Source organism: Lagopus muta, chromosome 1 (assembly GCF_023343835.1).
Source record: "Lagopus muta isolate bLagMut1 chromosome 1, bLagMut1 primary, whole genome shotgun sequence".
In the NCBI taxonomy this organism is placed as follows: Eukaryota; Metazoa; Chordata; class Aves; order Galliformes; family Phasianidae; genus Lagopus; species Lagopus muta.
In genome coordinates this window covers 166,809,773-166,824,388 of record NC_064433.1, presented here as the reverse complement: position 1 = coordinate 166,824,388, position 14,616 = coordinate 166,809,773, and the positions used below count along the sequence as shown (strand labels likewise).

Here is a 14,616-nt window from a genome sequence, read left to right as displayed (position 1 = left end):
AGAGCTCCGCCCTGCGCGGCGCCGTGTGGGGGCCGAGCGGCGCTCCCGGAGGGGCGGCCTCGCCCACCGCAGCCCCGGGCTCCCACCCGGTCATCTGGGACCGAAAAAATGGCTGTGGGGGAGAACTACGTCAACCTGGTTCATCCCGTCGTCCTGAAGTGTTTTCACTGAAAGGGCCGTGGATAATGTAAGGAACTTTTATTTTCTCTGGTAAAGGTATAAAATCCACCAAGCAAACGCGGTCGTGGTGCGTGGTCCCAGGGTAAAGCTGCTGATCGCACAGCTCGTACTCCACGCTGCACGTTGCCTCAGGTATTCCAGGAATTCAATCCAGCCGCCTTAAAATGCAGGAGAGGTTGACTGAATCGTTTGCAGGTAATTTCACAGAAGCATAGAAAAGGTGCTGCTGCACGGTGGATGAAACACAGAACCTGCCCTTGGCCCTTCCCAACCATATCTGACATGGCCCAGAGGTTTACTCAGCCTTAGCAGTAACTTTCATAAGAAACGTTCCTGCTTTCTCACAAAAATCATGCAGTCTTGTGATAAGGCAGTCCAAAACTACAGTATGCTCCTATGGGTTCATGTTGATTTCTTTAGTAAGTAAGACTTTGTTGTCCCTCTCCCACACAGGGCAGTGCACTCGGTGACACCTCTATCCCCATCTCCGTGGAGTTCTTACAGGCAGGTGTGTATTCAGCACAGCATTTAGCATTCAGCACAGCATTTAGCATGCAGACGTGGCAGTTCTGAGCTTTGCTTTGCTTTGTTCTTCAGGACACCTTCGGATATTCCTCACAGGAGGATGGGCATGCGAAAAACAGTAGAGGGCTAAGGCTTGGCATTTCGTTATCTTTGACAGAGGATATCTCATACCCCAGGCAGCACGCGCTCTTATCTTTCAAGACCTCTGTCTGCTTCTTGAATCGTGTGCGAATGTTGCCCTTCCACAAGTGGAGAACAACAGTGCCCTTATGGCGTTGCTACTTTTGGCCTTCCGATTAGCAAGGATTTAGGATATTTGGGGTTCTTTCTATTAGAGAAGAGAGTAAGAGGAAACCCTGTCTGCTTACTTCCAGGCTGTGCTTTGCTTCTATGTGTATTCAGGCAGCTGAGTTGGTTGGATGGCTTCATTCCTCTGAAATGAAATCTTACCTCCTCTTCCTCCTTTTGCCCTTTATCTTCCCCCTCACCTCACCTTCGTACTCCCCTCCTTCCACCAGTGCCTGTGCTGCATGCGTGACCCATGCAATGAGCCAATTCAGTTCTCCAATCCAGCAGAAAATTGCCTGAGTTCTTCTGGGTTATTATTCTGTTGAGTTGGTGAGCTGTGTCAGTTCAGAGACATTTATGGGCCAGCATTAGAGTGAATGGTGAGACTGTGAGGCTGAGGGCAGCAAGGGAGGGGGAGCTGGGGAGGGCAGCCTCACCGCTTCTGCAGAGATAAAAGCATTAGAGATAAAAGTCTGAGTATCGGAGTTTTTATCAGAGATAAAAGTATTATGTCAGCCCATCGCATCTCTCACAACCACAGCTTCGGTTTTTCTCAGGAAAGTACATGCATCTGTTTATATGCAGATGACTTTCTGGTTCTCATTTCTGCCCCTTCTCTCTCTAGACAAGGCTTCCGTTCCTCGACCTCCTGCTCCATCATTGATGGATCTCAGGAACCCCCTGTGGGGCAGGTGACCTTCACTGTATACATCTGTGTGTTTGTGTCCTTAGGCAGAGGTTTTCTATTGTTTCAGCTGCCACTGCTAAGGAGCATTTAATTGATTTCTTGTTTACCCTCAGTGGAAAATGGCATCCGTCGGGACTGGGAGCTGCTTTCTCTTTCAGATACCTCTCTTACAAAGGCCATGCCACTTCAGGCCACTCTTCTGCATTCCCGTCTGCAATTCAGAATCAGCCTACATGCCATCTCACATACAGAGATCATAACTTTCTGATGCCTGTACTAGACAATCTGTGGATGAAAATGTGTAAAACTGTGGGGGTTTTAAATAACAATATTCTCAAAAGGCACTGTTTTGAGATGAGGAAAATTTTGTTTTTAAGGTTTCTCTTATAAAGTTCCATATGGTGTGTTGATATTTTTTAATTGTTTCTTTCGCTCCTTGTTTGTCATTAACTGCATGACATTTTGATACAGTTTTGTCTTCCCTCAATCACTCTTCCCAGCTTCATGTCTCTCATGTTTCTCTTCATATCTCTATTTACTTCTGTCCAGTTACATCTATCAGTCTTATTTCTTAGGCAGAGCAGAGGAAGAGACAACCCAAAGTTGTTTCTGTGACAGACGCTCTTCAGCTTGCTGCCTTTGTCAGAAGATGGAATCCATCCACGCTTTGTCAGGGCTTTTCACACAGCTCTTCCTGTCTGACCCATCCTGCCTTCCACCTCCCATTCTTCTTATCACAGCCCTGTCAGCTCCACTCGAGTTTCATCTGCCATGTTCTTACCCAAACGTCCCCTCAAAAGCTTTCTATCACACTGCCCCTTTTGCAAGATCCCTGAATTCATTCAGAGCTTGTACTATGAATACACTTTATCTTCGACGCATAAGCCTGATACACAGGTAAGATAAGTATTTTCCTTCTATAACCCTACTGACAAAATCCTCTACTGAAAATGCCACTTTTATCAGCAAAAAGAGGAACATATATATATTTTTTTTGTGCCACTGCTTGATGAATTGGTCTAGCCATTTTCCCCCAAATTGTTTGTTTTGGTTGGGATTGCAGACTATTGGTGTTCTCAAACATTTGGGGCCCAACCTCTACAGCAAACTCCCCAGCTCTACTGTGATACCAATCTTAGAAATAACTTACTTTTCACAATCTGCCTAAAATGCAGCCGCTACAACAAAGCATGAAATAAGCTTGACAAATCTATTTCAACTTGGCTTGTGCCTTCCGGCACCTCAGTCATCCCTGCTGTGAATAAAGCCAATTAGAGTGCACAAGTGGCACCACAGCAGTGAATTGTGCCATAATCCAGCAAGCTGCTTTGCATGGCCAGCTTCTGCACCCACATGGAATTCAGGGGTCCACCAAGGCACAGCAGCTTGCCTGACTGGGTCTGTATTATGTCTGGTGGAAAATTACCATGTGCAACATGCAGCAGTTTACCTGAGCGTTCAGCACCAGTTGCCTGCTCTTAATTTCAAAGGAAGAATTGCTTGCAACGTAACCCAGATCCGCCCTTGTTTGAAGTCAGTAGGACTCAGGCTTTTCTCTTAAAGCTTATCCTGTGCTCATATTCAATACAAATGTTTTTACTTCAACTCGAGCTGGATGTCATCCGTGAAGTGCCAGTCTGCAGGAAGGTAACCTTTATATTAATTTATTAACATTTTATTTGCTCATTAAGCATCAATGATTTGGACAGTACTGACAAAGACTCAAATTAAAGACTGTTGCTGCCCAAGGGATTTTATAATCTAAATCAGATACAGAAAAAAAAATTCTCAGGGAATGTAAGGACACAGAATAACTTGAAGGCTCTCTCTCTTTTCCCTTAAGGTTTTCTCCTTCTCTCTGTTCACAGAAATGAAAATTGTGTGCAAGCTCTTGTCCTCTAGTATCCTAGCAGCTGCTGTCCTTTCCTTTCCAGCCCAACAAATACTATTTTGTACATTAAACATGTGCTGCAAATGTCTTGATTTTTAGGATTTATTGAGCTGATATAACTGTTCCTTTCTACTTTCTCTGTTAGCACTCAAGACTGTACAGTCAGGTACAGTTTACCCCAGGACACCTGTTTAGGGCAGTTAAAGATGAATTCCACTTGTCCCATCGCAATTTATCCAAACATGGAGTGTCATAGTGTCCAATTTCTGTTTGGGCCTCAGGGCTTTTTTGTACCTGCTGCTTGTCTCTCTTCCTGCTGCATCGTGTTCCAACTTCCTCACTTGCCCTTTCAGGCTGGCACATGGCCCTGTCCATATGAGGTGCTGGATCTCGTGGCTGGTCCTACAGACCATTACTGGTGCAAGCTTTCTTTGGCTCTGTGTCAAATACACACACATACAAGATCTGTCCTGTCCATCAAAGACATGGTTTTACTGAAGTTATGTGTGTTTGTGGTCCAAAGAGAAACACATCTGTAGCGGCTGCATCACCAGATTTGTGAAGTTTCCCATACTTGGTGATTTCCAACCAGATCATTGGCATCTCACACATCTGTGCTTGATGCTCGGCTTCTCTCTTACTTGGAGTGAATGCTGTCTGTGCAGAGAAGACAAAGTCAGGCCAGAAGCACTGGACAAGCTTGAGAAGTGGGTCCGTGTGAACTTTATGAGGTTCAAGAAGGACAAATGCTGGCAGTGTATGTACAGACTGGGAGAAGAACTCTCTGCTTGAGAGCTGCCCTGCTGAGGAGGACCTGGGGGTTCTGGTGGACAATAAGCTAGACATGAGCCAGCAGCATGCATTTGCAGCCGAAAAGGCCAACTGTATCCTGAATTGCATCAACGGAGGTGTGCCAGAAGGGAGAGGAAGGGGATTTTCCCTCTCTGCTCTATTCTTGTGAGGCCCCATCTGGAGTATTGCATCCAGGCCTGAGGTTCCCCATACAGGAAGGCTGCAGAGCTGTTGAAGCAGGTCCGGAGGAGGGCCACAAAGATGGTCAGAGGACTGGAGCACTGCTATTATGAAGAAAGGTTGAGGAACTGAGCTACTTTAGCCTGCAGAAAAAAAAGGCTCCAGGGACACCTCATTGTGACCTCTCAGTACTTGAAGTGAGCTTATAAGGAGGGGGGGACCAATTTTTTATATGGTCTCATAGTTACAGGACAAAGGAGAATGGCTTTAAACTAAAAGGGGGGAGATTTAGATTAGATGTTAAGGGAAAAGGTGGTGAGACACTGGAATGTCTCCATCTCTGGAGGCATTCAAGGCCAGGTTGTATGGAGCCCTGGGCAGCCTGAGCTGATGGGTGGCAGCCCTGCTCACAGTAGGAGGTTGGAACTGGATGTGCTCTAAAGTCCCTTCCAACTCATCATTCTGTGATTTTATGACCTGCTTGATCATGACTCACCTGGAGGATGAGAGAAAGGCTGTTGATGTAGTCTACCTGGACTTCAGCAAAACCTTGACACTGTCTCCCATAGTATCATCCTGCAGAAGCTGGCAACCTGTGCCTTGGACAGGTACACTCTTGGCTGGGTAAAGAACTGGCTGGAGGGCTGGGCCCAGAGAATGGTGGTGAATGGAGTTAAATCCAGCTGGCAACCAGTCACGAGTGGTGTTCCCCAGGGGTCGGTGCTGGGGCCTGTCCTCTTCAACATCTTTATTGATGACCTGGATGAGGGCATTGAGTGCACCCTCAGTAAGTTTGCAGATGACATCAAGTTGGCTGGAAGTGTGGATCTGCCTGGGAGTGGATAGACCCTACACAGGGAGCTGGACAGGCTGGATCACTGGGCTGAGGCCAATGGGATGAGGTTCAACAAGACCAAGAAGCACAGTGGCATCCTGGCTTGTATCAGAAACAGTACAGTCAGCAAGAGCAGGGAGGTGATTGTTCCCCTCTACTCAGCTCTGTGAGGCTGCACCTCCAGTACAATGCTCACTTTTGGGCCCCTCACTAAAAGAAAGACATTGAGGCCTTGGAGCCTGTCCAGAGAAGGGCAGTGAAGCTGGTGAGGGATCTGGAGCACAAGTGTTATGGGGAGTGGTTAAAGGAACTGGGATTGTTCAGTCTGAAGAAGAGGAGGCTCAGGGGAGACCTCATTGCTCTCTGTAACTGCCTGAAAGGAGGTTGTGTTGAGGTGAGAGTTGGGCTCTTCTCCCATGTAACTAGCAATAGGACAAGAGGTAATGGCCTTAAGTTGAGCCAGAGGAGGTTCAGGATGGACGTCAGGAAAAGCTTCTCCAAAAGAGCGTTTGGGTGCTGGAACGGGCTGCCCAGGGAGATGGTGGAGTCATCATCCCTGGAAATGGTGGAGTCATCAAGAAGCATTCAGATCTTAGAGGTCTTTTCCAACCTTAGTGATTCTATGATTCTGCGGTTACACTGTGAGGCCTTTTGCTGCTATGGTCTTCTCCAGTCCAATTCTCACCAAATGTATCAAAATTTCCTCTCTTCAAGTTATTTATTATCATTATCATTATCATTATCATTATCATTATCATTATCATTATTTTCCTCTGAAGTTTTTGTTGCTTCTGTCAATTTTCAGAGTATTTCTATGCTTTGAATTCGGCCAAAAAGAAATGAACTAACCATTCCAGCCTGATGCTATAAGGTTATTTCTGCTTAGCAACTGTTGTTTTTTAGGGTAAACTTCTGCAGTGCTTCATGAGTTACACAACACAAAGGATGAAAGGCTGTATCATGTTTGAACAGGTTTCAGTGGGGCTGGCATACAACCCTGCTCACAGAACAGTGCGCTGTACATCCTGTGCTGAAGAGTTAATTTTCCTGCTAGCTGCTCTGCCACACCTAAGACAAACTTTCTCCCCAAGCAGCAGGAGTCAGAGGCTGCACCCAGAGGTGACTGAAGCATCAGCTGGTACCCTCAGGTGAAGTTTCATGTTACACTGAATTTTGGAGACTCTATGTATATCTGCCACGGTGGCACCCCCATTGCTTCCTGTGAGTCAGTCTTTTTGTGGTCAGAGATAAACTGGATCCAAGAGAGAAATGTTTGCATTCTTTCCCCTCATTTCTGCCCCTGCCCTTGCTTGGTGTAAGAACTCGAGCTGGATCAGTGCCACGATCCCCAGGCTTACCCACAGGGAAGCAGCCAGAGCTGGCTGGTGGGGGAGGAAGGAAAGGAACAGTGAAAGGGCTCCTTGTAGGCAGCAGCCCTCACCAACTTGGCCTTGGATGTAAAATGAAACCTCACTCTCAATATCAGAACAACTGGCATGATCAGTCTGGTAATGAAGATGTTTAGGGGAGTTAAAATGGCCCGAATGCTGAGATCTCTGTGTTCATCACCTCTCTTTCTCTTTTCCTGACATTCAGAGCATCCTGGAGAACAGAAGAGCAGCAATACAAATCACCAGGGGCTGCAGGAGAGTAGTGGAAGCAGAGGATGGGATCCACAACTTGTACCATGAAGTAATCAGAGCTTTCCCTACCTGTTCTTTTGAGATAAAACACATTTTTAAATGCTTAGATTTTAATCATCTTTCTACTCAATATACAGGCTTGTAGAGGAGCCCACTCTGTTTTGTATTTTCTTTAAAATATCCCTAAGTTCAATAACATGAGACCTGGCTTAATAAAAATAAGGAAAGGTTTCCCCAGGGATGCTGTGGCGTGAAGGAGCTTTCTGTCATGATATGGTCATTCCAGTAAAGCAGAACAATATATGAGGGTTTCTCTCCTTTAACTTGTTGGCATTATAGAGGACAAACCTTATACTATTTGTTACAAATTCAGAATAAGAAAAAAGAAATGAAAAACAGAAGTTGAAATTGTGAGTTAATGAGAGCAAAATGTGGAGTGGGCTGCAGCATTCTGTTTGTTAAATGCTGTTGTCCCTGGGCCAAAGACAGTGAGGTATCTAGCAATCATTTATACCTGTTTTAAAAATTCCTTCAAGAACATTTACCAAGAGACCACCTTCTTAATCATGACTAGATTTGTGGAAAGATGTTTACCCCTCAGAAAGTCTCATAGTTTGGCTTATTACAGAGACAAAAATCAAAAACATGCGATCTCTCACCAGTGTTTTTCTCTTTAGGATGATTTAAAGATATGGAGATAACAAACTTTATAATTTTGAGGCTGGTGTCATAGAATGATAGAATCACAGAATGGCCTGGGTTGAAAAGGACCACAATGCTCATCCAGTTTCAACCCCCTGCTGTGTCCAGGGTCACCAACCAGCAGACCAGGCTGCCCAGAGCCACATCCAGCCTGGCCTTGAATGCCTCCAGGGATGGGGCATCCACAGCCTCCTTGGGCAACCTGTTCCAGTGCTTCACCGCCCTGTGAGTGAAAAACTTCCACCTGATATCTAACCTAAACCTCCCCTGTCTCAGTTTAAAGCCATTCCCCCTTGTGCTATCTCTATCCACCCTCATAAACAGCCATTCCCCCTCCTGTTTGTGCTCCCTTCAAGTATTGGAAGGCCACGGTGAGGTCTCTCCAGCTTTTCCAAGCTGGTAGATGGGGCAGTGTTCTGATCACAGCCCTGAAACCCTGAAGAAGATGGAGGAAGCTGAAGAAATATTTCCTAGCTTCTCAGGAAATCCCTGTGGTCTGTTGTTATGAACTTCTGTGTATCCAGCAAAACACAGCATTGGCCAGACGAGCACAGGCTAAAACAAGCTGTGGCGAGTTGACTGCCTATTTGTTCAGACACCACGCTAGGGAAATATATTATGCAAGAAAAATAAAAGTAATGGTTATTTTTCAAGGAAATGCCAATTTTTAGAGAGAAAACAGTAGCCTCAGACTAAGAAGGATTCTCAACTCTCTCCTCTGGAGATAGACAAAAAAAAACATCTATCTTCCTGCCTGTGACTTCATTCTGTAGTTACTGAAGTAAAGAGAAATATTCCCATTAACTGAAGTTGTACAATTATGAGTCTTGACTGCCTTAGAGATAAGCCATCAATCTTCCCTCTGCTAAACAAAGGAGTTTACAATCCTTTTTCAAGATTATTAAAGTTTATGTACCAGGATATATTGGCCATTTCTGGAAGCAACAGAGAAGAATACAAAGGGTTTGGGGCAAAACGTATCACTCAAATGATTTGACAGGAACCCCTCATCAGTCAAAGGGATGGGCCAATGATTTTACACGTGTACCTTGCCAGCAATGCAGTTAGTTTTCTTTCAGTCTTAATAATTCATAGCACAAAAAAAAAATCCTAAATAATACCGCTCCTTCTAAATGGAAACCATTTTAAAAACAGGTTAAAAATATAGAAATTTATTAGAAGTAAATTCCTTATATAGATTGTATGTGGAAATATAAAATTTATATGGTCCTCTGCAGTCAAACCTGAGGCTACTTATATATCGAATATCTGTACCAGCTTGCAGCTTGTCACAAAAACAAGACCTTAAGATGAAAACAGTGGATCATTTCTGCTGCCTTCTCTCCAGTAAGACTGCCATTTGCTTTCAATAAAGGACTGCCTGAGTAAGACAATAGAAGCAGGTCCCATATTTGAAAAACAAGAGCAAACACAACTAAACAGGAACCAGGAATAAAGGAGAAGGAGCCAAAAAACCAAAACAAACAGCAACAACAAAAAATAACAGAATAAGAAGAGCAAGGGAAATAAACAGTTTAATGAGACTGGGAGTGTGGAGATTAAGTCAATTTTCATGCTAGTTTCAAAGTCAAATTAAGAAGAGAACAGTAACTTTTATTACAAATAAATACATGTACATATATAGGGATAGATGTGATTTGGCACACCTTGCTTTCCTCAGTACACAGGGGTTATCAGCCTTGTCTGGGTTTAGAAGACCTAGAGAGATGCTCCTCAGTGTGAAGCACTTGAATAAATCACATTATCATATTTACTAGGCTGTGTTTTCTCCTCTGTTTTGTCTTACAGGCTGAGTTTCACAGAATCACAGAATCACAGAATTGTAGGGGTTGGAAGGGACCTCCAGAGATGATCGAGTCCAACCCCCCTGCCAAAGCAGGTTCCCTACACCAGGTAGCACAGGTAGGCATCCAGGCAGGTCTTGAACGTCTCCAGAGTTTGTGTGCCTTACGCTTAGCTCTAAAGCAGTAACTTCTGAAGAGCTTCCATTTATTGCTGGAGTTGCAGGGAATATTCATGGCATGAGTTGGCAGAACTTTGGTTCTGGTAAATATTTAGGAACACAGAAGGAATTAAAAAAAAGGCTACAGAGCCTGTTCCTTTTGTTTATCAGAGCTGCAGTCACAAGTACTTTTCTAAGTGTATACTGAATCAAAAATGCGTTGAGGATACACATCAACACCTTCCAAGACAGCAGTGCCCATTCATTCTCCCTGTTGGTCCTTTTAGAAGGACCACCACAAACGTCCTGGTTTGTGTCCTTTTGCCTGCCAGCTGCATCTCTCCTTTGGAAAGTGATGGGTCATTTTGGAAAGTGCTCTCTGCTCCCCACATTGAAGTAACCCCATTTTTTCCTCTCTGACTGAGATGAGAGCTGGCTGAGGAGAGGGAAACAGACCTTTGCAGAAGTGCAGTGTTTTGTCAGTCTTGAGCTCTGAGCCTGTGCATTGTCAGTCAAAGAAGCAGGAAGTGTCACTAAATTCCCACCTGGGACTGCATTTGTTCTGTCTTGTTCTATCCAAGTTCTTGCTTGGCACCCATTAACTTGATTCTGAGTGGCTCTGTGGTAAATGAAGCACTTTGCATTTCCAGCTTGGGACACTGGGAGAAAATACACAGGTTTCTACTTAGGAAAACATTAACCTTGAACAGGAAGGAAGGACAGCCCAAGCAGTGCTTTCACAATATTCTCAGGCAGAGAACACCACCTAGTTTCATCCCTCAGCAAGATGGAAAAAGGTGGAAGCCAGCCTTGACTCATGGGATCCCTTTTAGCCTCCAACAATTCAGCCTTGATGGACTTTTCCATCCCACTGCTCTTGGGACACCACAGTGGCAACCACATGTTTGTTGTACACTTAATCTGAATAAGGGAAAAACTGCTCACAGTGGGGAGAGCTTGTGAACCAAAGGTGAGGTGTTAATGTCTGCACAGCACATACAAAGCGTACAGACTTTTGGACTGTCCAAGATGGATCACCTTGAAGCAATTTCATCAAGTAAATTAGCTTCCCTTGAAATATCCCAGAGAAAACGGCAGCCGTTCTGCAGGGAAACTGAAATACATGTCATAGATGGAGAGTGGTAACAGAGGTAAAAGCTGAAAGAAACTGTGACTTGTAGGTGAGTATTAGGGACAGGAAGGATGTGACTGTAGAAGGGTGTTGTAGATGAACTGATAATAGGAAGGAAATTCTTGTATTTTTAGTAGAACGAGTTGCTTTATAAAAAGGAGAGTTTTAACTGCTCAGGGAGTTATTTTACAACTGTGATATCAATATCAATATCAATAAAATTGTAGCATCCAGAGTGGCTCTGTAGTAGTAAACAGAAATGAGGGAAAAAGTGATTCTGGAATAAGAGCACAAGTGTCAATCAACAAAATGCACCTTAGTCCCATGATTGCCAGGAATTCCCATTACCTGGATCCGAATGCTAAGGGAATGTTTTTGCTGTACCTACCTGCAATCTTTAGTCAAACAGGCAATAGGTGGGGTGCTGTGGGCTTCATGATGTGTTCCTCCTCTATTATCCTTTGTTATCCTCCCCAGCATTGTTGTCCTCTGTCTGCCCAGATGGAGACCTGGTGGAACACCTGTAGGTCCTTTTTTTGCCTACGCCTCAATTTCCTTGCAGTGGAAATTAGGATGCAGGAAGAGGAAATACTGTACATCAGAGCCTAATCCCAATATGCAGCTACCATGTGGCTGGGGTTGATTGGGGACTGAAAAGTCTCTGCTTCCCAACATTAGGAATACTCAGAGGGTACAAGTTGCTTGATAACAGCTTTCAGTAATTAGAGATTAAACTATGTTTCTTACTGCCCTCCTCTGTAAAGCAGGAATAATACTTTACAGCAACTCAAGGGATTCTGATGACATCAGCTCTTCTCATGATCAAGTGAGCGTGCACTGTGAGAATACCACCTGATTGTGAGTGGCTTCAAAATCATCAGCAAAAGGTTGTATTAATACAGATGTTCTGTATACCTAATTGTGAAAGGGCTCCTATTGCAATTTAGAGGACAAAGGAAGCCAGCAGAAAATACATAGGTAAGTGTCTGTCTGAGACTTCTGTTAATTAAAGCATGTAATTTATTGCAACAAAACAAATCATACTGAACTGAATCAAGACTATTTGTCCATGGTAATCATAAGTATATATTTGTAGTATTGCATCATTTGTGTAATATCCAGAGATGAACAAACAGTTTGGAAGAAAACAAACCCATCAAAAGTGAGTTCTTTTTGTGGGCAATGAGGACCCTAGTTTCAGCCAGGACCAGCCTAAAGGGTTTGACACATAAAAAATAGCAATAAGGAAAAGGAAAAGAAATGAAAAGTAATTGAGAACTAAACAGCAGGTTTCAACATGTTTATAACTGCTAAGTAATGTACATGTATGACTAAGAAAAAGAATATATTCACTTCTGAATTAGTCAAGTTTTTCACTTTTTAAACAGTATTATTTTATTGTTAGTCTTTCTCCACATGCTTTTCTCAGAAGCAGAATAAACAATGATAAAAACATGCCCTGGAATGTTTTCATTAAAAAAAAAAAAGAAAAAAAAAAGAAAGAAGAAAAGCATGTTATGATAGGGTTTGAATTTTAATATACAATGCATTCTGAGCTAATCCTCTCTTACACAGGATGAGAAGTGAGAGGCTTTTCAATCTGTGAAAGCTGAGTTTGGGCATTTCTTTCTGGATCTGCGTTGCCTCTGCGACACTTACTGACGTCATTGCTACTTAGGGGAGCATAAGGAGCCTACCTTGGTGTAAGGGTTAGGTTTGGGAATGGGAGATGCTGACAGCTGGGACTCAAAAGCAAAGGAGGAACTGATGGTAAAACTGTATTTAAATGAACAAAATGGATAAGCAAGGATTGCAGATAATTACACAGACTTTAACGGAGTTTCTTTATGAACTGTAAAACTCACAAATTCAGAAGACATGTCCATGTTAGCAATTGCGTGACAATAAGGCTAAGACTATAATAGAAATCACATGTGATCCCACTGTGGTCCACGTTCATTCTATTGCATCATCTTCTCTCCCAAAACAGGGTGCTTCCCAGATGCTCACTGCAAATGGTCTCTGATTTTGACTTAGGACCCAGAAGCTCTGTGGGAAAAAGCTGTGTGCCAACCTGGACTGAGCATCAGAAGATCCTACGTAAGGGACCCTTTTTGCTGTGTAATTGGCTGGATGCTCCTATTCCATTTGCAAAGGTCATCTGTTGTTTATTTCATCCATACAGGAGGGATGGTGCATTTGTCTGCTAACGTAAATAAATATGCTGAAGTCAACGGATTATCTCATAATAACGAAGTTACAATGCTGTTCTGTTCTATTATGCATGTAGAACAGTATGATTAATTATTGCAACATCAGGCTCTGCATTCTCATATGTATTTCCTCTGTGAAGCCACAGACCTCTGAACCCTTGAGAAGATCTGGCAGCTATTTATATGCATAGAGTTCCTTGCATACTTAAGGGTTTGTCATATTGTGGCTGAGAAAAAAAGAGAATAAAAGCCACCAGCAAGGCACATACAAATCTTTAGTTTGTTTCTTCCAGCAATTGAAATGTTTATTATATTTCTATTAGTACTTCACTCAGTTCTGATTCAGAAAGTCAGTCCTATGTCAAACAGTTTTGGGAAGGTGAGACCCTAAACACAGGATGAGAGCTGCTTGGGTTGTTCTGTTGCAAGTAGCAAGAAGACCATCAAAAGTTTAAAGCTAGCACAGTTTTACTGTTGTTTTTTGTTTGTTTGTTTGCTTGCTTGTTTGTTTTTCCCAAAAAAAAGCCTTTTAATTCATCCACTGGCATAGATTCTTTTATAGTTTTAGTGGTGGACGTACCAAACATCCAATGGCCTGCTAACACCTAAAGAATGTTCAAAAACAGTAAAATGCTCCTGGTTCAAGTCCCAACGATAAGTTTATCTTCATTAAAATGTTCTAAAAGCTGAGTTCTCTGTCCACAGTTATCAGCTCTCTCTTCCTGGTCACCCAGAATCTGGTTTTGGATCATGGAACCGCAGCAAAGAAAGCAAAGCAAGAGAGGGGACAAGGTAGGAAGAGAAAATGTATTTTTTAAGTTTATTTTTTATTATCATAGGTAGATAATTATTTCCATGTGCCACACAACAAATGAAACTCCGTTTCCAACTTATTTTCATCTCACAGTGAGATCCACTGGTGATGTGTCTCAGACTGAGGCTTTTCATGAGGTTGGGGCGTATAGTTCATATTGCTTTCCTATGTGGACTCTTTCATGACTAACATGGCTTGGTTTGATGCTGTAAAATTCCTTCTGTGTAAAGCTTAGCCTTTCCCTCTGCAATATTCAGCTGCCTGTTTTCATGAAACATGTGGGTACCCAGCACCTTTGAAGCTACTAGCCTTAAGTGAAAGTGGGATGAATATGGCCAGGAGTTATTTGCAAAGCATAGACAGACACAAGAGCACACATACACTCAGAGCATGACTGCATCACTGTAATTTCCATAGAAGCTAAAAATAAATAAATACAAAAGTATGATTTCACAGTGCCTTCATTAATTGTAAAAGTTCAGCTGGGCTCGTTAACCGCATTTTAATGCTAAGCATATCTGAAAACTCATGCTGCAGGCCTGAGGCAGCCGCGTTCTCAGAAAGCAGACACTGAGTGCAGCCACAACAAATCGTGTTTCAGGCTGTTTGCATCTTCTCCTGCACAGCCAGACCCTGAAATGGGGTGCAAAGGCCATGTATGCTGTGGTATAGCTGTAGCAGTGAGAAAAATGAAACCACAACCCCAAATAAAAATATGAAAGCTCCTCTGCACTGCCAGAGGCTTCAGCCTTCCTTCACCCTCACCGTGA

The 14,616-nt window shown here is 43.3% G+C and overlaps 1 long non-coding RNA gene across 3 annotated transcripts; it reads left to right on the top strand.

Moving 5' to 3' along the window:
* The first annotated feature begins 73 nt into the window (after positions 1 to 73).
* LOC125698932 (uncharacterized) lies at positions 74 to 14,245 on the top strand. Of its 3 annotated transcripts, XR_007379378.1 has the most exons (7): positions 74 to 187; positions 634 to 688; positions 6,352 to 6,527; positions 6,976 to 7,071; positions 7,700 to 7,949; positions 9,534 to 12,919; positions 13,005 to 14,245. It is a non-coding gene; the product is annotated as an uncharacterized LOC125698932 (long non-coding RNA). The 3 variants fall into 3 exon arrangements; XR_007379374.1 differs by having other exon boundaries at positions 9,534 to 14,245; XR_007379375.1 differs by lacking the exon at positions 7,700 to 7,949 and having other exon boundaries at positions 9,534 to 14,245.
* The last annotated feature ends 371 nt before the right edge of the window (positions 14,246 to 14,616 follow it).